This window comes from Tachysurus vachellii, chromosome 23, assembly GCF_030014155.1.
Source record: "Tachysurus vachellii isolate PV-2020 chromosome 23, HZAU_Pvac_v1, whole genome shotgun sequence".
Lineage (NCBI taxonomy): Eukaryota > Metazoa > Chordata > Actinopteri > Siluriformes > Bagridae > Tachysurus > Tachysurus vachellii.
Genome location: NC_083482.1, coordinates 6,322,450 through 6,337,582, shown reverse-complemented (window position 1 = coordinate 6,337,582; position 15,133 = coordinate 6,322,450). Strand labels below are relative to the sequence as shown.

Sequence of the window (15,133 nt, the reverse complement as noted above, 5' to 3'; positions counted from 1 at the left end):
GGACATATGGAAAGTGCATTATCACTTTCACCTAATAAACACCTCTGGCATTTCTACTGCTGCTCATAAACAACATCATCCACCGTTCCTGTGCATTTATTTCACAAATGAGCCACAACAAAGGTTTGGCACTCGGTCCACGGTGTATATTATTGTATATGTTTCAGATAATATACAATATCTAAACGTACAAAATATGCAGCCTTTAAAATGAGCTACTAAACGTGCAGCTCCATCCTCTTTGTGTGTCTATTCTATTGTTGTCACTGTTTCTTTGTTACTGAAGCCTCTGTGTCTCAGACAGGTTGGAAAATGAGACGCCGCTCTGTATTCTGTCCCTTTTCTTCCATCTGATTGAGTTTTCTTTCATTTTTTTTTCTATTAACTGCATGATGTGTCTGTTGTGCAGCTTATACTCCAGAGATGTTACTGTGCATAAGCATGAGGAGAAAGCAGAACAAAGCAAGCATGGTGTCGTGTGCACGGGACGTATGTTATGAGACGAGCGTCGCTGTGGATGTTCCTGCATCGAAACGGTTAGACGAGAGCAGCAAAGAAAGTGAGACGACTGTTGTGTCGAATGAACAAGAACAGGAAAAGGAAGCAGGTCTCGGTCTGAGAGCGCGGTGGTGGGACGGATGTTTGTTTCAAATACAGCAAAAGCCTTTAAGAGCTTTAGGTGCTGGTATAGGTAGGCAGGGTAAGGAAGGATTTTGGACAAAATTGTCTCATATCAGAAGCAATCTCATGATTGTGTTTATCAGAGTTCCATTAAATCAAGATGAACGCGATGTTCAACGTCATGATTAATGTTTTCAATTCCATCAACAATCATATTGTTTTTAGACTGACAAACTTCTTATGTTTGCTGTGAGTCTTACCTGTTAACTCTAAAGAGCTGTGTACTTCTATTAAAGCTTATCAGAGTTTTCTGTATGCGGTTTTTTTTGTTACACACACATTTTTTTTCCCTTCCCTCTTTTCTCAAGGTTTGTTGTCAGGAAATTAAATACCACTAATAACACTCTTATAAGCCATGATCTCTCTTTGTGGTTTAAATACTCATGGATCGGTGAAGCTCTGCCCACCAAAAAATAAAAAGATCAAATGAAAATTTTGTTCGAGCACAAGATTAATTCCATGTCGGTTTAAATGTGATTAAAACGAATTACTCCTACATGGAAAGCAGCTTCTTGGCTCCAGGCTTCCTGACACGGCCATGGAGTCATTAGCGTTCTCAAGCAGCACTTACAGAGTAGCTGATATCGGGTTATATTTGATGTACGTGATACTTTGTTTGTGGTGAGAAACTGAGATGCTTCCCTCATGGCAGTATGAACTCCTTCCTAGTTTGAAAGACTAACATAGTCACAGCACATTGGTCAGTGTCAGGATCAGTCTTCACTAACTTTACCTGTTGTACTGTGGATATTGCCTGTAAAAGATTTGGCTACAAATACCGATTTTAATCTACCTACTGGATGCAGATCAGTAGCTTTAGATAAACTTTACTCTCTTAGATCATTTGATGTGTTTTTATGTACAAATATAGAGCCGTGAAGTTAAGAGATAGTGAGCATCTATAAGTAAACAAGTGTCACATGCTCAGCTTAAGGGATGCGATGGTATGAGAAGGTAAATTCCACATTTAATATTATCCTTGTTTATTTATGGATAAAATGGCTGCAAATGGATATAGGAGGTGAATAGGCATGGTTGGGGGATTTCTGGTTTCCTCCATCAGTCCAAAGACATGTTGTAGGTTGATTGGCCCCCACCTTGTGCCCCGAGTCCCCTAGGATTAGATCCTCTTAATCCTGTGAAAATGGATGGGTGGATATGCTTATGTACAAGATGTCAAGATTATGTACAAGAAAAAATGGACAGAATATTATTAAAATGTTGTAATTATCATTCTTAAATGCTGGCAAATTATTGTGGAAAAAACAAATCCAAATCACTAATACACATGAAACACTGTTCTTCCAAATCTAGCAGGGTTAAAAATGCATGATGCTGCTGGACACAGACACACACACACACACACCTCTCACACTGATTACAGGAAGACCACATCAGGGACAGAGCAGCATGACAATCTAATTATAGCTTAAATTCTAATAAAATGCACACTGTGAGGGTAACCTCTTTATATCACTCTCACAGACACACACTAGGGTTTCCATGCTGGTGTAGCTAAGAGAAGAATGAACAGCTTAGCATTAGCAGTCAGAAACTGCTCTGTGTAACGTGTGGCAGCTGTAGACTGTAGGTATGAATTTGAACCCATGCACTGAGAAATGAGAACAGAAAAGAACTCACTTAAAATTGGTATCTAAAGCATGGCTTACATAGCACCAGGGTAGCGTGGTTCACCCTTATTAAGACTTGCTTGAAGACAATGACTGCCCTTTTACACCCATTATAAATGAGTTTTGAGGGTTTTTTCTCACTACAAGGAGCAAGTGGAATGTGTTTGTGTGCATGTGTGTATAGTGAGCAGTCTGAGGAGGATGGAGGTCAGGACTGCAGCAGCAGGAACTCCTCCATGAACACAGCTAAACGTTCTGACCCACTTGCTGCTCCTGGACCTCTGATGAAGTTGCATCACGAAAACTGTTGTAAAGACATGGACTAATCCAATTCCCACTTCATCAGAGCCTCCATTTTCAGAAGGGAGGGAGATAGGGAGGAAAGCATTGGCTATAGTGCTCACCTGCTTTACAGTAAAATCTGCACTTAGTGTAATGTATTCAAAAAATAGTGATGGCTTAAGGGAAGAAGCCATTGGTCAGTGTGAGAAATGTCAATACTGAAATCTAGCAAAATTGTGCTGGGTAAACAGAACAGCCTCTGTGTCTCATTCCTACTGAAGGTGGTGTTGAATCCTATGCCTCACACTACAGTGAAATAGGTGTGGCCTCCTGTGCCTCATTCTTATTGATGGAGGTGTGGCCTCCTGTGCCTCATTCCTATTGAAGAGGCGGTGTTGCCTCCTGTGTCTCACCCCATAATGATGTAGGTGTGGCCTCTTGTGCCTCATTCGCATTGAAGAGAAGGTGTGGCATCCTGTGCCTCATTCCCATTGAAGAGAAGGTGTGGCCTTCTGTGCCTCATTCCTATTTAAGGAGGTGTGGCCTCCCGTGCCTCATTCCTATTGAAGAGGCGGTGTTGCCTCCTGTGTCTCACCCCATAATGATGTAGGTGTGGCCTCTTGTGCCTCATTCGCATTGAAGAGAAGGTGTGGCATCCTGTGCCTCATTCCCATTGAAGAGAAGGTGTGGCATCCTGTGCCTCTTTCCCATTGAAGAGAAGGTGTGGCATCCTGTGCCTCATTCCCATTGAAGAGAAGGTGTGGCATCCTGTGCCTCTTTCCCATTGAAGAGAAGGTGTGGCATCCTGTGCCTCATTCCCATTGAAGAGAAGGTGTGGCATCCTGTGCCTCATTCCCATTGAAGAGGTGTGGCATCCTGTGCCTCATTCCCATTGAAAAGAAGGTGTGGCATCCTGTGCCTCATTCCCATTGAAGAAGAGGTGTAGCCTCCTGTGCCTCAATTTTACTGAAAAGGAGGTATAGCCTCATGTGTCTCATTTCCATTGAAGAGGAGGTGTGGCCTCCTGTGCCTCATTACTATTGAAGGAGGTGTGGACTTCTGTGCCTCAAGCTCAGAGTTAAAGTAATGAGTTCTGCACCTCAGTCCCATGTGAATATAAAAGTGAGGTTCATAGTTATTTGGTCAGGCACTTAACTATAACATGTCCTCCAAAAGATCACACCAACAAACCCAAATGATGTCTCTTGGCGAAATCATCTACTGTAGCAGCAATGCATGAGTTAAGTTAATGACTAATTAAATGAGTTTATTTGAACATATTTTCCATTGTAGGCTTTGATGACGTATCATCCACTGTTCGCTCTGATTGGTTTTAGACAATAGTGGTAACAGGTGTTGGGTCAAACCCTGATGTTGTATCCTCTGTGATTTACATTAACAGCACCATTCTAAAGCCTACATAAGAAATGGGACCAAAAGAAGAGCAGTTGTGAACAGTAGCTTGTGTTGACCTTCACCCCTTGCAGTGTGGTAGCTGCGATGAAAGAGGGCACAACCACATTGCATGTGAACTCTGTACACTAAGATCTGAAGAGTAGGAGACCTCAGCGCAACTGTTCATGCTGTCTTTGTGTCTCTGCCTTGCTGTTTGTGTCCTCATTTATTTCTTTGTGTAGGAGTCAATAGCCTGCACTGCTGGGAAACAGATACTTTCTTGGGTCAGCAAGAAGTAAGAGCTAACTCATAGACCTGATATCTCCATCTTCACATCCCATTAAAAGCATGACCCGAATACAGAATCCAATTATGTCTGAAAACGGCCAACTGTTCTCCAGCGACTTTGCCCCTCACGCTCTGTTCACTACTGAGCAGCGTTCCGTTCCACTGACCCCGGCCATCCCTCGGGTTTACTGCAATACAACTGTAAAACCGAGTTTAAAATGTGCAAGCTATCATTGCTTAATCTGAGTTATAAACTAAAAGCCCTTCACGTGCTCAGGCATCCAGCTGGAAATTAGAGAAGAAGGTTCCTTTTCTGATCATTGATTCATTGTTCATGATGTATATTCTTAAATAAATACCAACATGTGGCCAACAGCCCCTCCCTCCTTCCTCTTCTAATTTTAATTTTACTGGCACTCAATTGTTGTTGGATTGTTGTGAAATTGAATTTCACAAGGCTTCAGTAAGTTTGGTAGAAAATTGCATTATAATAATAATTTATTGTTTTTAATTTATTTTTTATTTTCCTCTTCAGTCTGCATTTTCATTCCTGGTTGCTCTTTTCGGGATTAAAAGCCAGCGCTTGTGTTTAAAGACTAGATGTGATTGAGAAACTTCTGCTGAAGGAAATCTGGCAACCTCTGAGACGAGAACTACATGCAGGGAATTTGAATAATCTGAATAACGCACCCAAAAATAATCAGTTTAAGCAGCTGCACGGCCTCTTCTATGAGTACATGCACCGTTTCCTGTGTAAATATTGCCATAACTTTTGGAAGGTAAATCTGAATACAGCCCAAAGCCCTGACATCTTCAGTGTTCTAGTCGAAACAAGCAGCATTTTAGTGCTGGAATCCGACCGATTTTGCCGGCTGTTCTACAATAGAAAAGTTACACACAGTTCCAAATCTTACATGAGCATGAACATCTTGTTGAGAGAGAAGGTCTGTGTGTTTGTGTGTACATGTGTGTGTGTTTTTGTCTGTCTGTCTACTGTTTTTTTTTTGTTTTGTTTTTGTTTTTTTTTGTAATATATTAGCATTGTCTCACCCTCTGCCTAGTAGCATCACTTCTTTACCTTTCTCTTTGTCTGTCTGTCTCTCTCTCTCTCTCTCTCTCTCTCTCTCTATCTCTCTCTCTCTGTCTCACACACACACACCCACACACAATTACTCCCACTTTGTGTTCCTTTTTTATCTTACCCTTTGCATACTGTGATCACTTCAGCATTTCATCACCTCTCTCTCTCTCTCTCTCACTCACACACACACACACACTCCCAATTTGTGTACCTTCTTTATCTCAACCATTGCCTACTGTGATCACTCCAGCATTTCATCACCATTCCCTCTCTCTCTCTCTCTCTCTCTCTCTCTCTCTCTCTCTTACACACACACACACACACACACACCTGTGCAGCTCTGAGGGGATTGGGATTTGGCTAAGCGTCCACAGTCTCACACAGACTGAATGCCAGAGGCTTGAGTGGGATTTGAGCTGTGTGTGTCCTGGCGTGATCTCCTCCTCTCCCAAACTGATCAGCATCATAACTCACATGCAGTCGCTCGAATCAAAGCAATTAACGTCCTGTTCAACTCTAATTACACGTGAGCCTGCACTGCTATTCCACTTTCACCTCGCAACAACTGCCTAATTCCTGCCTGATGACATTGTTTATGACATTATTGCAGTACAGTATTACATCACAGCATTACACTGAATGCTTTAGCGGTTCAGAAATTGTTCCCTCTGTCATGTTTGTTCTTTAAAGTCTTTCTCAACTCTGCCCTGTGTGTGGAGGAGTTATGACTTTAGCTCCACAGAGAGTGATATGTGTGACACTGCCTTCAGATTTCTTTAAAATTAGGAGACTAGGGGGCAGCTGTACTTGTGCTGAATAGTCTTTATTTCAGGAACACAAAGTGCTACCTACCTAAGCTACCTTCTCCTTTATAGCACAGTAATATATCTACTAAATATTGCTGTATATACTGTATGTATGTTTATATTAATGAGAATACTGGTTTTATTATTATAACTGTTGCTGTATTGGTGCCCTATAATGTAGAAATCTATTTTTATCTAACTGTAGCTGTAGTGTAGCTGTAACAATAAGCAGTAATGTTGTAGGTATTTATTTTTTCCTATATACTGTAAATGAGTAGCTAAACAAGCTAGGAGGTGTGGCCTCTGCTTCATTCCTAGTAAAGGAGGTGTGGCCTCTGCTTTATTCCTAGTAAAGGAGGTGTGGCCTCTGCTTCATTCCCAGTAAAGGAGGTGTGGCCTCTGTGCTTCTTTCCCAGTGAAGGGGGCGTGGTCTCTGTGCTTCATGCCCAGTAAAGGAGGTGTGGCCTTTGTGCTTGATTCCTGGTGAAGAAGGTGTGGCCTCTGTGCCTCATTCCCAGTAAAGGAGGCATGGATTCTGTGCTTCATTCTCAGCCAAGGAGGCATGGGCTCTGTGCCTCAACCATGGTGAAGGAGATGTGGCCTCTGTGCTTTATTCCCAGTGAAGGATCTATTATCATTATCATTATTATTATTATTATTATTATTATTATTATTATTATTATTAATGACAATGATGATGGGGCTGTCTACTGTAGATGTGGTTGAAATTTTAATCATACTATGTAGGTAACAACAAGCAGTAATGTTTTATAGTAGGAGTTTGTTTGTAATGTGAAACTCATAATGAGTTTTCTGTTTTTACACCATTTAGTTATGTTGAAGCAGAAATTATCGAAGGTTTCTGTCTTTAAACTTTAGTAATTAATTGTGGTGTAAACACATGCTCATGAGTCATGCTATTATGTAGATAAGCTTTGTTTGCACATTATCTCTTTGCTATAAGAGATTGAATTTTTTTTCTTCCCACTGACAGGGACAGATTATTTGTTTTCTCTTCTTGCTGTTTTAGTTTAGTCAAGTTATTTTCAGGCTCCAACAAGCCTCCCACTCTCTCCTGGGTCCTTTTTGAGTGTCTTGGTTTATTTTATGTTAAGTAGGAAGCCATTTTCAGCCAAGCTTACTAATCTGACTTCTTCAGCATCAGGAATATTTCTCCCGCTGTGGCAAACCGTACAGTAGGCAACCGGGGGCGAACGTGGAGTTGAGCTGCTTCCTGAATTATTCACTACAGCAAAATGAAATGGCAAAGTGTGAATGTTATTACAGAGAGAGGGGGAGAGAGAGATGCTGATGAAAGTGGGAAGAAAAAAAAAGTAGCTTTGGTCACGGCACAGATTAACTGAGTGTGCCTTTAAAACTCCCATCCAAACAAGGCTGTTTATGGAAGCGAACCTCAAGGGTGCCATCGCTTACCACTTTATTTGTCCCGTCGAGCTAAAATGATCCTCAGTTCAGCTTGTCTAATTAGAGTCTGCTTAATTCATTTGAGAAAGAAAGCGATTGCATTTTGCTCATAGAAGGAGACGCAGCACTTTGGCATCTGCCACGCTGCTTTCCTCAGATTGTGTACTGGCAAGGTTTTAAAAGCTATTCTCCATCTGTGCATGTGCATAGCATGAAAGGCTCAGTGAGCACTAAATTAATCATCAGCGCACTAGTTGAACCTCATTTAGAGTCTGCATGGTGCATAAACACACGCTTGTTTATCTGTTTATCAGCCCCACTAATGTCTGTAATTAATTTATATTTTTCACAGAGCTGAAGGCCAGAGTGGCTGTGAAGTGAGGAAAAAAATGGAGGATCAGAGTGGAGGATCTCGCACACACACTTGCACACGCACACACACTCGCACATGCACACACACACCTCATCTCAACCATCTTTATCCATGTGTATATGTGCAATACAATCAAATATAATAATGCAACCGTACTGTATATAGTATATAATTCTCTTACAGGTAGAAAATCATTTAACGATAAACACTAATGTTGTAGGTTGGGCATTTTTTTTTATACTAAGAAAATGACATCATGCTTCCTCATGAGTCTCATTCCCAGTAAAGGAGGCGTGGCCTCTGTGCCTCATTCCAGGTGAAGGAGGCGTGGCCTCTGTGCTTCAGTTCTGGTGAAGGAGGCGTGGTTTCTTTGCTTCATTCATTGCCCAGTCATGCCTATGGATTCATGCCCAATCAGCCAATCATGTGGCAGTAGTGCAGTTTATAACATCATGCAGATCCATGTCAAGAGCTCCAATTATTGTTCACATCAAACATCAGAATAAAGAAAGCATGAGATCTCTGTGATTTTAACTACAAGATAAAGCAGTGGGTTGTTGTTGAATTTTTTTTTCTAGGTCAATTGCTAGTGGAATTTTCTACTGTTTTAATGTTTTAAATTTAGGAGTGCATCATATTTTTCAGCTATGTGAGTGTGCTGTGCGAGTGCTGTCGCTTACTGTAGACAGTCTGTTCCCATCTTCTGTCTCTGACACAAGCTGCACATCGAAATTCTGCCTTAAAATGATTCTCTTCCTGTCGACCTTTTTCTCAGTAAGGCTTCAGTTAGCAATAATATTTTTGACTCTGCTGCAACATAATGCAGTTTGCATATCTATATTGTTCTTTCAGTGTGACACATATTGTGTGTGTGTTGGGGGGTGGAATAGTCCTCTACCTTTGTTTCAGTGTAGATCTCTCTTGCAAATTAATGAATTATCACCCAGCATTTTGTTCGACACTAGGAATGTTTAGATACCAGAGTTCGGGAAAATGTAGCTTGTAGATCAGATTTACAATAAAATCTTTGGATCTGCTGGATCTTTTTTGTTGTTGTTTACACTCGTTTTATTTCAGCACAGTGATATGTAGGATAAGTCAGGGGAAAAATTGATGGGTGTGCTGATACAGGGAAATAATGACAGGTTCAGGAACAGGGGGTATGGTGGCTTAGTGATTCATATGATTTCCTAGGGATTGGGATTTGATTCCCACCTTCCTGTGCTTAAGAGTTTCTTCTCTGTATGCCGGTTTCCTTCCCCAGTCCAAAGTCATGCGTTGTAGGCTGATTGGCTGGACAGATGACGGGGTGGTGTGATGCAGCCCGAAGTGGAGAAGTGAAAGCATGCACATATTAAAGAATGCTGTTTTTCTTGTACCAAAGTGATTGTCATTTTAATAAATAAAAAATAAACACATCTTGCGTCTTTTCAATATGTGGTTATTTTGTGGACGGCCACCATTTTATCACCAGCAACTCATTTTTCATATTTCTGCGAAGCATCAAAGCTCAAAATGATATTGTATTAGAAAAAGTACATTAATATGCAATAAACCTGTGATTTTTGTCTCACTATTTCCAGAGCTGGCCTTCTGATCAATAAGATGTGACTATTCAAAAGTGCTGTGTTATGTTACATGTATTGTGTGAAACTTGCAGTGTTAACCTGTTTTCGTTCAGGCTAGGTCCATGGAGAATGTGCTGCTTTTTGCCTTGACAGTCCTCTACTGCTCAGTCAGTCAGGCATTAATCAGGAGGAGAGAAAGACTGACAGACTCCAAGATAATCCATGAGAGGACTAGGATTCAGGATTGAGATTGAACCATTTGCTTCTATTTGTTGCACTCAGTTATGCTCTATTCACACATACAGTGATTTTATTGCTGGGCTAGGCGTTAGTACTGCTGGTTGCCGTGGTGATAGAATGGATCAGTGTGTGACGCAACTAGCATTCTAAAACTAAAAGCCATTTTGGAGGGAGATTTGGTGTTTTTAGGTCAATTCAGCCATGAGTCACTGTATGTGTGAATGTAGTATTAGTGGCCTAGCTTACCCCTGGATGTGGACGTAGCACAATAGTCACTCCATAGAGCACAGATTGTGAGATTACAGTAAACCAATACTTTTATGTATTTGCTTTTATTTATTGCCTCTAATGCGATCCTCAAATACTAATGTACTGTAATGTAATTAGTACTAATGTACTAAACAATGTGTCTTGCTATTGACAGCTCTTGTTCATTAGCTCACAAGCTTACTCTGTGCTGCTTTGCTACTATGTGGGCTACACTACACTGTGTATACGCTACACTACACTGTGTGTACACTACACTGTACACTGTGTATACACTACACTACACTGTGTATACGCTACACCAAACTGTGTGTACACTACACTACACTGTGTGTACACTACACTGTACACTGTGTATACACTACACTACACTGTGTATACACTAGTCTGTGTATACACTACACTACACTGTGTATACGCTACACTACACTGTGTATACGCTACACTACTCTGTGTATACACTACACTACACTGTGTATACGCTACACTACACTGTGTATATGCTACACTACACTGTGTATACACTACACTGTACACTGTGTATACACTACACTACACTTTGTATACACTACACTACACTGTGTATACGCTACACTACACTGTGTATACGCTACACTACACCACGTATACACTACTCTGTGTATACACTACACTGTACGCTGTGTGTACGCTACACTACAATGTATACGCTACACTGCACTTTGTATACGCTATACTACACTATGTATATGCTACACTACACTATGTATCTGCTACACTACACTGTGTATACACTACTCTGTGTATACACTACACTGTACACTGTGTACGCTACACTACACTGTATACGCTATACTACACTATGTATATGCTACACTACACTATGTATATGCTACACTACACTGTGTATACACTACGCTACACTGTCTATACACTACACTGTATACGCTACACTACACTGTGTGTACGCTACACTACACCACGTATACACTACACTACACTACACCACGTATACACTACGCTACACTATACTGTGTATACGCTGCACTACACTGTGTATACGCTACACTACACTGTGTATATGCTACGCTACACTAAACTGTGTATACACTACGCTAAACTACACTGTGTACATGCTACACTACACTGTGTATACGCTACGCTACACTACACTGTGTATATGCTACGCTACACTAAACTGTGTATACACTACACTAAACTGTATATACAGTACACTACGCTAAACTACACTGTGTACATGCTACACTACACTGTATATACGCTACACTACAATGTGTATACGCTACGCTACACTACACTGTGTATACACTACATTACACTACACTGTATACACTATGCTACACTACACTTTGTATACATTACACTACAATGTGTTTACGCTACACTACACTGTATACACTACACTATATAAGCTACACTACACTGTGAATACACTACGCTACAATACATTGAATACACTACACTACACTGTATACACTACACTGTGTATACACTACACTGTATACGCTACACTGTACTGTATACACTACACTGTATACACTACACTACACTGTATACACTAAGCTACACTACACTGTATACATTACACTACACTGTATACAGTACATTGTATACACTACACTACACTGTATACACTACACTGTATTTGCTACACTGTGTATACATTACGCTACACTACACTGTAGACACTACACTAGACTGTATACAGTACACTGTAGACACTACACTACACTGTATACACTACACTGTATTTGCTACACTGTGTATACATTACGCTACACTACACTGTTTACGCTACACTACACTCTATACACTACACTAGACTGTATACAGTACACTGTAGACACTATACCACACTGTGTATACACTACGCTACACTACACTCTATACACTACACTAGACTGTATACAGTACACTGTAGACACTATACCACACTGTGTATACACTACGCTACACTACACTCTATACACTACACTAGACTGTATACAGTACACTGTAGACACTATACCACACTGTGTATACACTACGCTACACTACACTCTATACACTACACTAGACTGTATACAGTACACTGTAGACACTATACCACACTGTGTATACACTACACTACACTACACTGTATACACTACACTAGACTGTATACAGTACACTTTAGACACTACACCACACTGTGTATACACTACGCTCCACTACACTGTATACACTACACTTGGTCTTTGCTTAGTAGTTCTCTCAGCTGATTAATGAGGAGTAGTTTCAGTCTCCCATAAGGTGTGAATTATGGGCAGGGCTTACTCATTTAAATGGAAGGTTCTCTACACTACACTACACTGCGTATACACTACACTACACTACACTGTGTATACACTACACTACACTGTGTGTACGCTACACTACACTGTATACACTACACTGTACACACTACACTGTACACTGTGTATACACTACACTACACTGTGTATACACTACTCTGTGTATACGCTACACTACACTGTGTATACGCTACACTACATTGTGTGTACGCTACACTACACTACGTATACGCTACACTACACTGTGTATACACTACACTACACTGTACACTGTGTGTACTCTTCACTACACTGTATATGCTACACTACACTTTGTATACGATATACTACACTGTATATGCTACACTACACTGTGTATACGCTACACTACACTGTGTATACACTACACTACACTGTACACTGTGTGTACGCTACACTACACTTTGTATACGATATACTACACTGTATATGCTACACTACACTGTGTGTACGCTACACTACACTGTATACGCTACACTGCACTTTGTATACAGTACATTGTATACACTACACTACACTGTATACACTACACTGTATTTGCTACACTGTGTATACATTACGCTACACTACACTGTATACGCTACACTACACTGTATACACTACACTGTATACACTACACTACACTGTATACACTAAGCTACACTACACTGTATACACTACACTTGGTCTTTGCTTTGTAGTTCTCTCAGCTGATTAATGAGGAGTAGTTTCAGTCTCCCATAAGGTGTGAATTATGGGCAGGGCTTACTCATTTAAATGGAAGGTTCTCTACACTACACTACACTGCGTATACACTACACTACACTGTGTATACACTACACTACAGTACACTGTGTACACTACACTACAATACAATGTATATACACTACACTGTATACACTACACTACACTGTGCATACACTACACTCCACTGTGAATACACTACTGTATACACTACACTACACTGTATACACTACACTTTGTATACACTACTCTGTCTATGCACTACACTACACTGTATACACTACACTACACTTTGTATACACTACTGTGTCTATGCAGTACACTACGCTGCCTATACACTACACCACACTACACTGTATACACTACACTACACTTTGTATACACTACTCCGTCTGCACTACACTACACTGCCTATACACTACACTACACTACACTGTATACAATAAACACTACACTGTCTACAGTAAACACTACACTGTATACACTGTCATACAATGTGCAATGTACAATGGTTTTATACTATGTGCAGTATGTATCCATCTCAATGTACAGTCCAATAATCAAGGTGTGACACTAATGTCTTTTATATATTTTACAATGTGCTAAATTTAGTTACTCTTTATTCTTCTTTTTTGACTCCTTCATTTAAAAGAAGCCTTATGTTTAAATGTCAAAGAGTTGCCACACTAAATTTCCTTATATTATCTCACCTTAGTTTAGCTTTGGAATTGAACTCTATGTCTGATGTGATTTACATCTGACATTTAATTGAATTAAACGCTGTGCAAGTACACATTTGGTGTCCTTATTTACGCATAGTGCTTAATGTTCAGCTTGATGTTTGGAACGGGGCCTTGAATTCTCACCGTCTTGGCAAACACGGCTGTGAGATTCGTCTGCATGTTGGAGAAGGGTGCAGTGCATGTTGTGAGATGTTTGAATATATAATTAGATAAACCTCAAACATCTTTCAGTATAACTTTGGCTTAACAATTCTACTTGTCATTGTGTGATTTTGACATGATTCTCATATCTCCTAATACTTCACTATTATTTCTCTAGACCTGTTCTTCCTCTAGTATATCACCTGTACAATTTAGCACATCACCTATCTGAATAAAATCATCTTTTCTTCTTTAAAGTGCATTTAACAAAGAAAAGACTTCGCCTCGCGTAGTGACAGCGGCTCTGATTGAAGTATCGAACCGGAAGCAGTTTAAACGATATATGCGAGAGCGAGACAGAAATAACCTTACCAGACTATAAATTTCTATTACTATTACTGTTCATTTGCCTGATTACCGCTAGACACGTCCTCAGCGGTCTGTAGTTATTCCTCCGCTGTGGCTGTGTGAGCCATGTTAGTGTGAAATTGATTGTGGGCTTTAACTCTCAAACTGCTCTGGCTTCATTTGCATACAGAAGGCATTTCTTCTAGTAACTCTTTGCATCATTATGTTCAATAATTTTGGCTGGTCTCATTTTGACTTTGACTTCTTGAGACCTTTAGAATGTGTCTGGTTTGAAGATTATTGTTCTGTCTTTCTCGCCCCTACATTTGATGAACCTATCATATTATCATCATATAGTATCATAGTATCATATATCATATTAGAAGTATCATATTATTCTGTTTAGATGATTAGTTGTTCATCTAAACGTAAAACTAAATCTAAACTCAAAGCCGCTTTACAGAAATATAAAAATTCTGGATAAAAGGTTTCATATTTAAATAGATATTTATCCCTAATGAGCAAGCCAGAGGTGACAGTGGTCAGGAAAAACTCCCTGAGAGGACGTTAGGAAGAAACCTTGAGAGGAACCAGACTCAAAAGGGAGGCCATTCTCATCTGGGTGACATTGGAAAGTGGGATTTAAAATTTAATTTCTACAACTATATATAGACAAGTGGAGTTGTATTAGCAGAAGCTTTTGAGCAAATTTAAGTATTTAGTGACGGAGATCTGAAAGTAAAACCAACTGCAGCAACAGCGGTTCAAAGCCACCGCCATGGTCTCCATGTGGTAGAATCCATAGCAGTGC

General features: G+C 40.2%; 1 protein-coding gene across 4 annotated transcripts in view; it reads left to right on the top strand.

The window, feature by feature from the left end:
* LOC132838568 (E3 ubiquitin-protein ligase RNF166) overlaps positions 1-15,133 on the top strand; it is a 29,433-nt gene that overhangs the window by 614 nt on the left and 13,686 nt on the right. The gene's annotated exons all lie outside the window — the stretch shown is intronic.